Source organism: Balaenoptera physalus (assembly GCF_965194825.1).
Source record: "Balaenoptera physalus genome assembly, chromosome: 4".
Taxonomy (NCBI): Eukaryota; Metazoa; Chordata; class Mammalia; order Artiodactyla; family Balaenopteridae; genus Balaenoptera; species Balaenoptera physalus.
This window is the reverse complement of record NC_138891.1, coordinates 140,579,647-140,593,754: the sequence shown is the minus strand read 5'-3', so window position 1 is coordinate 140,593,754 and position 14,108 is coordinate 140,579,647. Positions and strand designations below refer to the sequence as shown.

The following is a 14,108-nucleotide window of genomic DNA, read 5'->3' as shown; positions in this document are numbered from 1 at the left end:
CAAAAGGCCAGCTTTCTTTAACTAGAGCCTCCATTTCAGCCTGTTTTCAGCTTTGGTCATCTCCCAGCAGGGCAGGTGCTGGAACCCGAGTGTGCAGCCCCAATCAGCCTGTGTCTGGACTCACAGCTACAAGTGCATGGCCGCCTCCAGTGGGACACGCTCTCCTGGGACACAGATCGGGCGTGTGTGCGTGTGCACATGTGTGCATGTGCATGCGTGTGTTTGAGAAGTCTGATACCATTTTGGGGGGACAATTCGGAGGAAAGCAGTTGTTACCAGAGTGGGAAAGAAGCCCGCCTTTTTCTTGACCATGAGACTGAGCAATGCTGGTTGAACCCTCCCTGCGTTTCTTGGATGTTCATGACATCTTTGGCTGTGAGTGTGGGTGAGTTTTCTGTTTCCTCTGACGTCTTTAACTTTGGCAGATCGGCCGACTGGGGCTCATGAAGAAATGTCCATGTGCGCTCAACTTGCTAGAAACAAGTTGGTTCCATTTTCTTAAAATGAAATATGTGAGCATCTTTGAAGATGGTTGCGTCTTTGCATCCACAGTGAGACCCCCTGCTCGGGAGGGCTGCACCCCAGACCTCCTCCCTCAAGACTGGCGGCCCCTGATGACCTTCTGAGTGTGGTATTGATTGTAAGGGATCTGGGGATCTCACAAGCCCCTCAAACACAGTGCTGGCATCAAAGCAAGGGGTGAATTGCTTCTGGGGGAGGGTGGTCTTCTCAGGCCCACAGAGCTGGGAGAGGGTCTTGGGGCTGAGCTTCTCGGCTCCAGAGTGAAAAGAAAATGTTGTCAAAGATCATCAACTGTTACCGAGTCCAGGCTCGTACTGCTCGACACACGAGAGGCCAATAAATCAGGAGATGAGGTGTCGGGGCAAAGAATAGTGACTTTGTTACAAAAGCCAGCAGACCCAGAGGATGGCAGACTGATGTCCCAGTTGAATTCAGGCTTCTTTTATATTAAAAGGAGAGGGAGGACAGCTGGTTGTTGGAAACTTCTTGGTGCAGGAATCCTTTGTTCTTTCATCTGTCCAGGTAGGTCAGGTGACAAACCTCCAAGGAGACAAATATTATTGTCTGTTATGCAACTTTTTATCTCTATATGAATGGAAAAGTGTTATACTCTTAAAGGTCAGAGCCTTGAGAAGGGGCTATCCTGTATATTTCAGGCTACAGGCAACATTCTTAACTGGAAGCAAAAGCAATAGAATACAAAGGTTAAAGTAAAAGAAACAGATCCAGTATGGAGTTAGATTTGTTCTTCCCTATTACACAATGAGTCCAAAATATTAGGTTCCTGGGCTTCCCTGGTGGCGCAGTGGTTAAGAATCTGCCTGCCAATGCAGGGGACACGGGTTCGAGCCCTGGTCCGGGAAGATCCCACATGGTGTGGAGCAACTAAGCCCATGTGCCACAACTACTGAGCCTGTGCTCAGAGCCCGGGAGCTACAGCTATGGAACCTGCATGCCACAACTACTGAAGCCACGCACCTAGAGCCCGTGCTCCACAACAAGAGAAGCCCCATTCGCCGCAACTAGAGAAAGCCCACGCGCAGCAGTGAAAACCCAACACAGCCAAAAATAAATAAATAAAATAAATAAATTTTTAAAAATGTTTAAAAAAAAAATTAGGTTCCTCGTGCCTCAGGCCAAGTTCCTGGAAGCAGAGCCTTGGAGAGGGGTTCTTGGGAAGGGGTATATGAGGGGCTCGGGAGGAGTGGGGGGAGGGTACACGGCAGGAGAGGCTGTGAGTGGCTGGAATTCAGCTCTCATCAGCTCACTGGTGGTCCTCACTGGCCAAAGTCAGCCCTGGGATGGGGCAAATGCCATCTTCTCGGTCTGCTGGCTTTTCTAATAAAGTCACTATTCCTTGCCCCGACACCTCGTCTCCTGATTTATTGGCCTGCCGTGTGGCGAGCAGTACAAGCTTGGACTCGGAAACAGTTGATGATTTTTGACAACATTTTTTTTTTCTTTTGCTAAATTTTATCCTGATCCCTACTTGTTGTATCTTTCTGCTTTCTTCCGGATTCCTTTTTCTTTTTTTCTTCTTCTTCTTGCCAGAGTCAACAACTCAAGGATTTTCTCAAAGAGGACTTTGTGGGATAAATTCTTTGAAATCATGTATGTATGAGAATAATGTTACTTATTATGTTAAGTAATAATTTAGTTTTTGTCACAAAGCTGGATACGCTGTTTTAGGCTCAAATGCTTTTCCTTCAAAATATTTAAGTGATTCTCTGCTATTCTCTTGTGTCTGTCACCATTGACAGCTCTGTGAAAATCTGGTTTTGCCCTTTTGTAGGAGTTGTGGGTTGCATTGTGTACCCTAAAAAGATTGTTGAAGTCCTAGCCCCTGGTACCTTGTGAATGTGACCTTATTTAGAAATAGGGTTGTTGCAGATGTAATTAGTTAAGATGAGGTCAGACTGAAGTAGGGGGGCCCCTAATCCAATACGACTGGTGTTCTTGTAAGAAGAGTAGAAGAGACACAGACACACGGGGAGATGCCATGTGACAATGGAGGCAGAGATGGGAGTGATGTGTCTACAAACCAAGGAGTGCCAAGGATCGCCAGCAAACACCAGAAGCTGGGGGAGGGGCCTGGAACAGATTCTCCCCTAGACCCTTCAGAGGGAGCCTGGTCCTACTCATACCTTCATCTTGGACTTCTAGAACTATGAAAGAAGACATTTCAGTTGTTCTGAGACACCCAGTTTGTGGTACCTCCTTAGGGCAGCCCAGGTAAACGAATACAGTAGGTAATCTACTTTTTCCTTTGGGGGGATTTGAAATTTCACTTTCTCCTTAATCCTTATCTTCTTATTACTGACAGCAGGTTGATATTGTCTCCCTAGAGGTTGGATAAAAGGCCTACGTGAGGTCGTTGGGGTGAGTTTTAGGAAGATAAAAGCTTCTAGTATGAAAAGGGCTCATCAGCCTCCTCCCTCACCCCCAGACGCCCTCCCACCTCCTTCCAAGCATTTCCCTTTATGGTGGGGGGTGGGGAAGCCAGCCTCTAAATAATTGCCCTGGGGAGGCCTGGGGAAGGCAACTTCTGCTGGGGCTCCCCTGGCCTGGCTCCGGGGCTGCAGGGAACAGCCAGGCTGGCACAAAGCGCCCTCCCCGAGGTGGGGATGGAATGGGATGGGCAAGGACGCGGGGGCTCCAGGCTCCAAGCTTGCGTGCGCATAGCGGTGGTTTCTCTCTGCGCCCTCTGTCTCTCGGGGCCCTGAGCAGCCTGAAACCCCGCGGCCCTCAGGGCCCTCAGCTGAGCGGTGCAAGTCTGGTGGGGGAGCTGGGAGGGGCCGGCCCCGATTGCTCCGGGGAGAGAGAAAGAGCCTCAAGTCGAAGGTGCCTTTCCAGCCCCCATGTGGGACCCGTGGCCTTGACGGCTTTCCCTACCTGCCCGTCACCTCACCCCACCCACAATGCCCACCTGGCCAGACCAGCTCTTTTGTCAGCGTTGAAGGGGCTCTTAGACCCGCTAATTTTTTTTTATCAGCTGTTTGATCTCAGGGGTGGTTCCCAGGAGGCGCCTGGCAGCCCCCCCAGAGTTCTCCACTTTGCGTGGACGGCACAAAACAAACAAATCAATGAACACATCAAGAATTTCATTCACGGCCTCTTGTGATCTGAGATGTCCTCAGATCCCTGAGTCACGCCTGTGCCGACACGCAAAGTAAGAAGGCGCGTGTACTTCCGCTTACTCTGCGGTGGTGACGGGCGCGGGCAGGGGAAGGAAGGGGCACACGCCGGGGTCCACCCGGGGCCGGGCCAGGCCTCTGTTGCTCCTGACTCCGTGGCTCCATCCCCAAAGGGCTGCGGATTCAAGGAGAACCAGCGTTCCGGGCCCCAGGAAGGATGTGGGTCCCCTGTCGGCATTCCGGACAGGAAAAGCCACGAGCAGCGGTGACAAGCCAGGAGGCGCCTTCGAGGGCGCCCTGGGGGTGTCAGCTGTGCGCGGAGCTGCGAGGCCCCGGGGCACGACGCCTGGGTTTTGTATCGGTACCCGTCTCTCCCCAGTTTAGCGGGAAACGGTGAGCGCTGCCGGGATGCAGGGAACCCGGGGCCACATCCTTCGTGGAGGAGACGCTTCAGCGCTGGGGCGGCCAGGCCAGGGTCCCCGATCCCCGTGCTGAGGGCCGCCCCGGGCTGTCGGAAAGGGGCACCGGTCGGCCCTCGGGCAGAACAGCGCGCGGTCCGGAAGGTTCTGACTCCCTGGGACACTGTGGTCAGCTGAAATTTGCAGACCATCCCCGGCCCTCGTTCATGCGCAGCGGGTACCGCAAGCGTTTAGGACGGTGCCAACCAGGCGCTTGGTCCTGTGGGCGGGGGAGGAGGGGAGGGGCGCCGTCCGGGCACGTGGTCCAGCGACTCCTGCCCGCAGACCCCGCGGGAGGGGCCCGGGCTCTCGGGGCGTCAACCTGCCCTGCCCGGTCTCCTGCCCTTCGCCCCGCCCGGCCTAGGCTGTGGGCCGGTCCCGTCCAATGTGTGTTTATTGAGGGTCTGTTCTGTGGCAGGTCGGGGGCTGGGCACCTGCTGGGGGTCACAGAGGTCAAAGACACTCAGCTTGTGCCTCTTCGTGACTTACTATCCAGATAGCATTTTGGGGAGGCCCATATGTCTACCAGCGTGTGTCAGGGTTCCCTAGAGAAACAGAACAAATAGGATGTGCATACTTGTCTCTCTCTCTCTCCATATATATACACACATATATATGGAGAGAGAGAACATATATATAAAGGATTTTTGTTATTAATGAATAATATATATTTATCATTTAGCTAGCTAGCTAACTAGCGATTATCTATTCAACTATCTAATCTTTCTAAAAATCTAAGATCTGCAGGGCAGGCTGGCAGGCTGGAGACTCCCAGAGGAGTTGATGCTGCAGCCTGAGTCCAAAGGAAGTCTGGTGGCAGCCGCCTCTTCCCCCGGGGACCGTAGTCTTGTCACTTAAGGCCTTCGACTGCTCGGACGAGGCCTGCCCCCATCGCAGAGGGAAATCTGCTTTCCTCAGAGTGCACTGATTTAAGTGTTAATCACATTTAAAAGTAAGTCAGACGGAGAAAGACAAATACCATATGCTATCACTTATACGTGGAATCTAAAATATGACACAAGTGAATTTATTTACAAAAACAGAAACAGACTCACAGACATAGAGAACAAACTTATGGTTACCAGGGGGGAAAGGGATGGGGGAGGGATAAACTGGGAGTTTGGGATTAACAGATACACACTACTATATATAAAATAAACAACAAGGGTCTACTGTATAGCACAGGGAACTATATTCATTATCTTGTAATAATGTATAACAGAAAAGAACATGAAAAAGAATATATATGTGTACATATATATGTATATATATAACGGAATCGCTTTGCTGTACACCTGAAGCTGACACAACATTGCACGTCAACTATACTTCAATAAAAACAAAAAACACCTTCACAGCCACATCTGTGTTTGACCAAACAACTGGGCACTGTGGCCCAGCCAACCTGACATATGAAATTAACCATCCCAACCAGTAACCATTAAACAATTTAAAAAATTAAAAAAATCAAATGTAACAAAGGCATGATTGGGCCGGGAGTGCATGGGAGCCGGAGAACTCAGTTCTGCTGGGGACTGGGAAGGGCCACTTGGAAGAGGGGATGACGTTTGGAAGAGGGTCTCATTAGGCTTGACACGCGGTGGGTGGCAGGAAGGCTCCTGGCATTTGCCTTTGGCTTGGGCCACCTAGGAGGTGGGGTGGGAAAGACCCTGAGGCTTGCTGTTGTGGGCAGGTCCACGTGCAGCTGTGCTGTGCACAGGGACGCCATAGTGGCCCCGGTGCTGGGCTCTTGAGACTGGAGGGCTGAGGTTCCAGAATCCTGAGCAGAGGCCAGATCATTGCAGGAGAAGCGTTATCACCCTCTGTAGGGGGGACGCGCATAGCGCACCTCAGCTGGAGACAAAGTCAGGGCAAGGCTGGTGGAAAGCTGCCCTCTCCCCCAAAGCCTGGAGATTTTCCGACAGTTTTTCTGCCTTCCCAGGGGCTGGAATGCAGCCCTCTTGGTAGGCTGGAGGCGGAGGGGTAACATTGGGATTGATGGCTAGCACGTCAGCCTGAGTGGAGGCCTCATTCCTGTTCCACCATCCTCCCCGGCAAGTCACCAGGGGGAACCATCTCCAGACGCCCAAATCCAGAGAGATGAGAGACCTTGTTTAGGGGCAAAGTGTGGTGCAGGCTTGTTTTCCCCCAGGAGCTGGTGTGGGTTTGCACATGTGTGCATAGAAAACATTCTGGTTTTCTGTGTCAGTTCCCACTGTGTTATTTGGAGACCGTTCAATGCCTTCCCAGCGAGGTTTCATTTTCCACTCACCACCCCCTATTGTCTGAAAGGGCCCAGAGCTCCCCAAGCTGTAGGGTAATGCATTTGTCGTCTTTGAGAGGATAAGACACTCACTGAACACTTAGCCCTTGAGTGGCGACACTACCTCACAGCATGAGTGTCAGCAGGGGCGAGCCCCGCCAGGGGGCCCTGAAGCCCGGCGTTTGGAGGGCCAGTCCCCTTGCTGTGGGCTGGCTGTGTCGCCAGAGGCAAGCTTGGCCACCAGCCCTCACTGGCCAGGGTCAGCTCCCCTGAGGGATGGCTGTGTGGGGAGGTGAGGGGGGACCGCAGGGCTAAGCTGGCCTTGCATGTCCCGAGTTCACGGTCAACTCAGAGGTGCATCCAACATCTGCACGATTATCCCAACTAGGGGTGCCTTTGGCAGCTTAAAAACACCACCTGAAAGATCTCCAGGTTTTATTCTGAGGTCTGCAGATCGGTTTGTGCTTTGCAATTTCTATCTACAAAGTGATAGTTATTCGTGAGAGAGACCCCAATGTCAGGAGCCTGTGGTCTTACCGTCTGGGCCCTGGGTTAAGTGCAGGGCTTGGGATGCAGGTGGCTGCGTGGGCAGTGGCTGGACCAATGCGGAGAGAGGAATGTCTACCTTGTTCTGGAAACTTCTTGAATCTGTGACAACCCTTAACAACCCCCAGAGAAGAAATCATTGTTCTCCTCAGAATTATGTTCTGTGATCTTTGAATGAGCAATGTTTTCACTTTTGGTGGATTGTGGCTCAAAGTATAGAATATTTACCTTGACATGTCCCCAGGAGTGGGATAAACTTGTTCCGAGCCATCCCTGGTGGACGCATCCCTTTACCTGCAAGAGTGTGTCCACAGGGGCCTTGGACCCTCAGCAGCACCTCTTATTATTGACTCGTTGTTTCCCACTCAGGTTGTCTAAATCGGTAAGTTAGGACCATATCCAGGAGAACACTCACACTGTGCCTGTATGTAGACTGGATTCAGTTCACACCCCCAATCCAGTGCCTGGGAGGGGGGTACCTGGCCTGGGACTCCTGGCACTGCACCCACTTCAGGCTCTTTAACCAGTGGTCACCTTTCAGTGTGGCACATTCTAGTATCATTCTGAGAAAAAACTCTCAAATTACAGTCTGTTTCTGTTTTGTAAATAAATTCACTTGTATCATTTTTTAATTAGATGCCGCATTAAGTGCTATCATATGATATTTGTCTTTGCCTGACATAGTGAAGCGCATCCTGTGGGTTCGTACCTCCTCCATCCCATGCTAGACACACTTGGGTCTCCTCCATCATCCCCAAACCATACGGTTTCAATGCCTGGCACCATCTTATTGCCTGGACACTCTTGGATACTATGACTGTCTTTAAATGTTGTGTCCGGAAGGGGAGAGAACATTCCAAACTGATGTAGCATAAAAAGAGGGTGCTACCCAGCTGTGCTTTTCAAGCCCTCTATTGTACGTCTTTTCTCTCTCGTTAAATCATAAGGTTCTTAACAGCAGAGACCTTTCCTATATTCTATCTTTCCTATTGGGATTTTACCCATGCCTCGTAAAGTTAGCTACATAGATGAGATGAATAATACATGTTGTGGGCAATAATAGTAATTCTCTTCAAGACAGTGGTGAACTGAAGCTGCCTTATACCCTCTTCTGAGAAGCAGTTGTTAAATATTCAGGAATTTGAGGGATCTGATTGTTAAACTGTTGATGCCTTGACATTGGCCGTGGTAGGAATAGCTACACCGCTACACCATGGAAACTGGCAAAGGCAGCAGATTTCCCTCTCAGAGAGATGGTTTACCTACACACCACTGCTTGAAGATGAGACAAACCTCCTGTCATTTATTCCCGGAGAAAAATGAGGAAGACGCATGGATTCCCATCTCCCCCCACCGTTTGTTCAGAGGATAAAATCGACTATGCTTTTTTGCTTTCTGGAATATTTTTTTTCTCAATAAAGAATAAAAAGTAACTCTGGGTTAAAGATGGGCAACTGAAAATAATCATAATATTCCCAGGCACATGTGCTCTCGAAATGTAGACAACTCCTCCCCCCTCCCTTTCTCATGAAAGCTCTTGTTCAGCCAGGGAATTTTGCTGAGAGAATATAAGATTTTGCAGACATTGAGAATGTTAAACCACAGGTCTTACTGTCATCATTTTAGACACTTATTTACTTTAAAGAAACCGTGGGGTGGGAATATGAGATTCAGCTACTATTCGAGTCTGGTTTTCTGAAAATAACTTGCTGTTTGGGAAGATGATAAAGAGTGTTGATCTCAACGGCTTGGCTGAATTTCCTAGAGAAGTTTTAACTTTGCCAATCCCAAGACTAGGTGAAGTGTTTCTTAAGGAATAACTCATTTTTCAGAGTGTTCCTTGTGTTCTGAAATCTCAACGTGCCAACACTAAACTATCCCTTTAGAGAGAACAACCCTCTCTTGAGAATCCCCAGGCCTCACGCAGCTGGGCTTGACTGATACTCAAAACACTGAAAGACTTAATTTTTTCTTTTCAAAATATATTTTACTTCAGTAAACCTTAAGCCAAGCCTCTTGCAGATGGCAGACAGCTTAACTGCTGTGGTAAACTCGTCTGACGTTTTTGGGAAAACTTTGGGTGCTTTAACCATCCATCGAACCCAGAGAAAATAGATTTCAACCCACACAAAGTCATGCATATGGACCAGCCTCTCGACTTGGCGGCCAAAGTTTTACCCAAGGCTGTTCCTTTCCCCCCTTTCCTTTTCAGCCTCTCTCGAAAGGCTTGCAAGTCAAGAATGTATTATTGGGACAGCAAAACAACAGAGGCCCAAGAAGAAATGAATTGGCAATGCTGTTTCTGCCCCCACCCTATCTGTGTTCCTGGTGTGTCTGAGATGGTGGGTGACCGGATCAGCTGACTGTATTATGTATTAGCTTCTTTTATTTATTTACTTATTTTTAAATTTCGCAGGCACCGGTGTGCCTCTAGGTAGCTCACATCCTTGGTTCTTGGTGGCATTAGTTGTAAATTGCAGGAGACACCACATCTCTTTTTTTTTTTTTTTTAATCTTTTGGCTGGGCCACACGGCATGTGGGATCTTCGTTCCCTGACCAGGGGTCGAACCTGTGCCCCCTACATTGGCAGCGAGAAGTCTTAACCACTGGACCGGCTGGAAAGTTCCCACCACACCTTTCTTTTGTGTCGTCCGTATGCCGGGCACTGCCCAGGCTTTATTATCTTGGACAATGCATTTTCTGTCTCTGTATCAATCAGGGATATTTTCTAAATGAGTGACTTCTGACTCAACATGGAATTTATAATTCGGGGATTATAAGAAAAATATTCAGCATGAAAGCTGCTGTTCCTCACCGCGCCTGAGATCCCTGCCATCTTTGTAGCAAAGTTAAACACAAAACCCAGTGGAGAGTGGTTTGGTTTACTTCAATAACCAGGGACGATGAAGTTTGATTACTTGTTTATAAACACTTGCAAACACCCCGTAGCTCGGATAGCCAACCCATGTTGGTACTTTACACGGATCTGTTTTAACTGCTTCCTTTTACGTGTGTTACCATGGGTATCGATGAGAGAGCCCTTGGCTTTGACCCGTGCTCTCAGCGTCCAGTGTGCACGGTCACGGGGCAGCTGCAGGCGTCCTGCGCCACCTCGTACACATGGCGGGAAGGAAATCCGGGGGCAGGTGGCGCCGGGTGGGCATGGTAGGGCCTGGACCTGGACGCCGAGAAGGAAACAGCTGATGTAGGTGGTGGTGATTGGACATCTGACCAGATTTGTTCACAGAATGGGCAAGACACCCCGAGAACCCCCCGCATCCCCAAGTCCTTGGGTGGGCAGCAGAGGCAGGGGTGAGCTCTCATTAGAGGGGAGATGGGCTCCAGGAGAGTGCGTGGCCCAAGCTGGTGCTGGAGAGGAGTGACGAGCATCCTTCTTTGTCCAGCTCATTGTCCTATCAGAGCAGTTTGGAAGGTGAATGCCCACGCCCTTCAGTGACTAGATGGGGTTGTCGTGTGGACCATAGTGGTTCCACATCCATGGACTCTGAGGAAAACCCATCTCTCACCATGTCACACCGAGTCTCCTGCTGTAGATACGGCTGGTTTTGTCATTATGCCCAATTTGGAGATGAAGACATTGAAGCTCAGAGAACTCACTGGGCTTGCACAGCTTCCCTTGGCATCTCAGTGCCAGGGATCTGAGGGAAACCTGACATCTTCCATATTTGTCAGCTCAGGAGCCAGATCGCTCTGGGCTTCCTCACTTTATCTTCCTCTTTTCTTTACCACTCGCCCTGGGCTGCCTCCTTCAAAGCTGCTGTTCAACCAGATGTCCTTTGTTTCATTAAATACTTTCAAGTGTTTTTCTCTCTCCCAAAAATCATCCTGCTTAGACAATGTTTTTCTCACAAAATACACGAGTGGTTGCTGGTGATCTGTTTACTTTCCCTTTCCTTTCTCCAGGAAAATCAAAGATGTTAAGTCCCTTTGCAGAAAAGAAACTTTCCTTGTATGACCAGGAAAGGGTTCATTGTCCTTAGGAAGCTTTGGGCTATGAGCCATTGAGAATCCTAGTGACAAAAGCTTAAATATGAAAACAAAACAAAACAAAACACCACTTCTTTAAAGCCCAGAGGCAGCACTTCTGGGGCTCAGTGGCCCACAGACGTCATCAAAGACCAGAATCCTTTTCCCCTTTGGATTCGTTGCTCCTTAGCCTTGTCCTCTTCTGGTCAAAAGATGGCTGCTGCTGCTCCAGCCATCAATGCAACATACAGATTGTTTAGAGGCAGACACATTTCTCTTCACATGACTTTATCAAGGAGGAAAAGATACCTCTGCTGCTCCCCAGGTTCCTTCCAGCTCACCTACACGCTCAGCCAATCCACACCCCCTCACTGGGGCACTTGGTCCCCTGCATGCTGTACACAGGTGGGGGGGCCATTTCTCAGTCTCATCTAGGTTTCCATCTATGGTCCCCTCCTCTTCCATCTCCTTCTTATCTGAGCTGAGGGTTGGAGTTCTCCATGGGGCTTGAAGAAATCCTTCCTCTGTGCCTGGGATATTCTAAGCCTTCCAGGTATCTTTCTGGGTTTTTCTAAAGGCTCTGTGTCCCAACCACTGAGGTGTGGGCCAGAAGGGGTCAGGTTTTCACTTCCTCCTGCTCTCTCTCCTTCTCTGTCTGACCCCCTGACCACATGATGCAGGAGCTGGGTTTCTGACCTTTTCTTTCTTTTTTTTTTTTTTAAACTTATTTTTTTTTTGGCCGTGCCACATGGCTTTTGGGATCTTAGTTCTCCAATCAGGGATCAAACCCGGGCCCATGGCAGTGAAGGCCCCGAGTCTTAACCACCAGGGAATTCCCTTGTCATTTTCAATTTCACCATCTTCTCTTACCCGTGGCTTGGTCACCACAAGGAAAGGGGGATTCTCCCTTCCCCAGGGAAGCATCTTGATGATCTGACCCCTCTCCACTCAGAACTTAGAGAATCCTCCTTCTCAATGAGAACAGCCTTCCAAGGGACAGTCTTGCTGAGATGGAAACAGATAAGCCACTTGACAGTCAGAGTTGTTACGGAGTAAGGTAATTTGTGTGAAGCACGCACACGAGTGTCTGGCATATAGAGCCCTCCACAGGAAGTAGCTGCTGACGTTATGATTTTTATGAGTGACGATCACTGAGCTTCATGTCATGATCAGTCCTGCCCTGAGGTCTGGACAAGAAGGGTTCCACCTTGGTTTCCCCATGGGGTCAGAAATCATGGGCTGAGCCCATGCCCCCCACTTCTAGATCCTGTTCCAGGTGCCGGGGACTCTGGAGTTCCCACCCCCGTGGTCCCAAGACTGCTTCTCCCTGGGGTCTGCCCCCCTCCCCAGGGTGAACCTGCGGCAGGTTGTGCCCCCTTAGACCCAGGGAGGTGGCCGTGGAACGGCTTTTCGTGAGATGAATGATGGACAGCTAAGTGAGCTGGACCGCTACAGTGGCTGGGAGGTTTCGCAGGGGATGGATGGAGCCAGGTGGGGGGATAGAGACGACAGAGTGAGGGAGGGGCCCCGCACTGGCGGATGGAGGCCATCTGCTCCCCCGCCACCGATTCCAGAACCCCTGGGAGAGGGAGTCGTCTACATTCAACCTGAGTTTTCCAGGTTGTTATAAGGTCTATTTATCGGGGTGGAAGGCTAGGACTCAATTGAACACTTTGTCCACTTGATTTATCACTTTAAAATATTTAAGTGTGTGGTTTGTATGCCTCCACTTTAGTTCTCAGCCTGGGTCCCCCCAGTGTTAAGGGTGGGCCCAGTCGGAATGGTGTTCCTGGGTTGCCCTTATGGTGCCTCAACCATCGACTGAGTGATTTTAATTTATATTATCTCGTTTGATTGCTCTTATTAACTATCAAAGCAACTGCAGACTGGGGTATTACTGTGACTCCCCACTTGACAGTATTGAATGCTCTGAAGCTAATACATCATGTAATTCCATCATGTAGTTTAAATTTCTTTCCTGGAAGAAAAATGATCAAGGCACTGCACACATGGGGCCAATGTACACCCAGCACTGGGAATTCTTCCATGCAGCAGACCTGAGTCCTGAGTAACAGAGTGGCTTTGATTCCCTAATAGATCTACTCTGGCAGGTGCCATGCTTCACGTGCCTCCTCATGGCCTTTGGAAATGCCACCTCCTAACAAATACTGGACACTTGGCAAGAAAATCACGACAGGGATGTTTGTACTCAGGGCTGTGCCAGGTTCTGCCGAAGATGGAAGATTATAGGACATGGTTCCTGCTCTCTGAGTAGAGAGTAGAACTGAGGAAGAAATATAGTATGAGAGAGCACATGCTTTTTAAAAATTTACTTCTCAACAATTTTAATTTAAAAAAATTGAACAGGTAATATAATCACATGGCTCAAAATTAATAAGCCACAGAAGGCTCTTCCTTCGACACGAATCCTCTAGCCACCCAGGTCTCTTCTCCATAAGCAATCAATCTTACTAATTTCTTCCAGTGATGTTTTATGTATATGTATTTTATACATATTATATATATATATATATATATATATACATGTAAATATATGTATATGTCAATACATATACATGTGCATTATATATATATATAATAAACACATACACGCATTTCTTCTCCCTCTTACACAAATGGTAATACATTACGCACTTAAAAACATAGACTACCTTTTAAAATTGAGGTATAGTTGATTTACAATGTTGTGTTTACTTCAGGTGTACAGCAAAGTGATTCAGTTATACATATACATATATATGTATACATATATATATTATTTTTCAGATTATTTTCCATTATAGGTTATTACAAGATGTTGAATATAGTTCCCTGTGCTCTACAGTAGGCCCTTGTTTTTATTTTATATATAGTAGTTTGTATCTGTTAATCCCAGGCTCCTGATTATCCCTCCCCTGCCCCTTTCCTCTTTGGCAACCACAAGTCTGTTCTCTATGTCTGTGAATCTGTTTCTGTTTCGTAGATAAGTTCACTTGTGTCATGTTTTAGATTCTACATATAAGTGATATCATATGCTATTTGTCTTTCTGTGCCTGACTTACTTCATTTAGTATGATAGTCTCTAGGTCCATCCATGTTGCTGCCAATGGCATTATTTCATTATTCTTTATGGCTGAGTAATATTCCATTGTATATATGTACCACTTCTTCTTTATCCACTCATCTGTTGATGGACA

General features: G+C 48.5%; 1 long non-coding RNA gene across 1 annotated transcript in view; it reads left to right on the top strand.

Annotated features, from left to right (window-relative positions):
* Positions 1-14,108, top strand: part of LOC309659296 — a 54,080-nt gene that overhangs the window by 18,109 nt on the left and 21,863 nt on the right. Inside the window, exon 2 of the long non-coding RNA XR_014262722.1 lies at positions 71-385. This is a non-coding gene — a long non-coding RNA (uncharacterized lncRNA). The remainder of the gene's footprint in view (positions 1-70; positions 386-14,108) is intronic.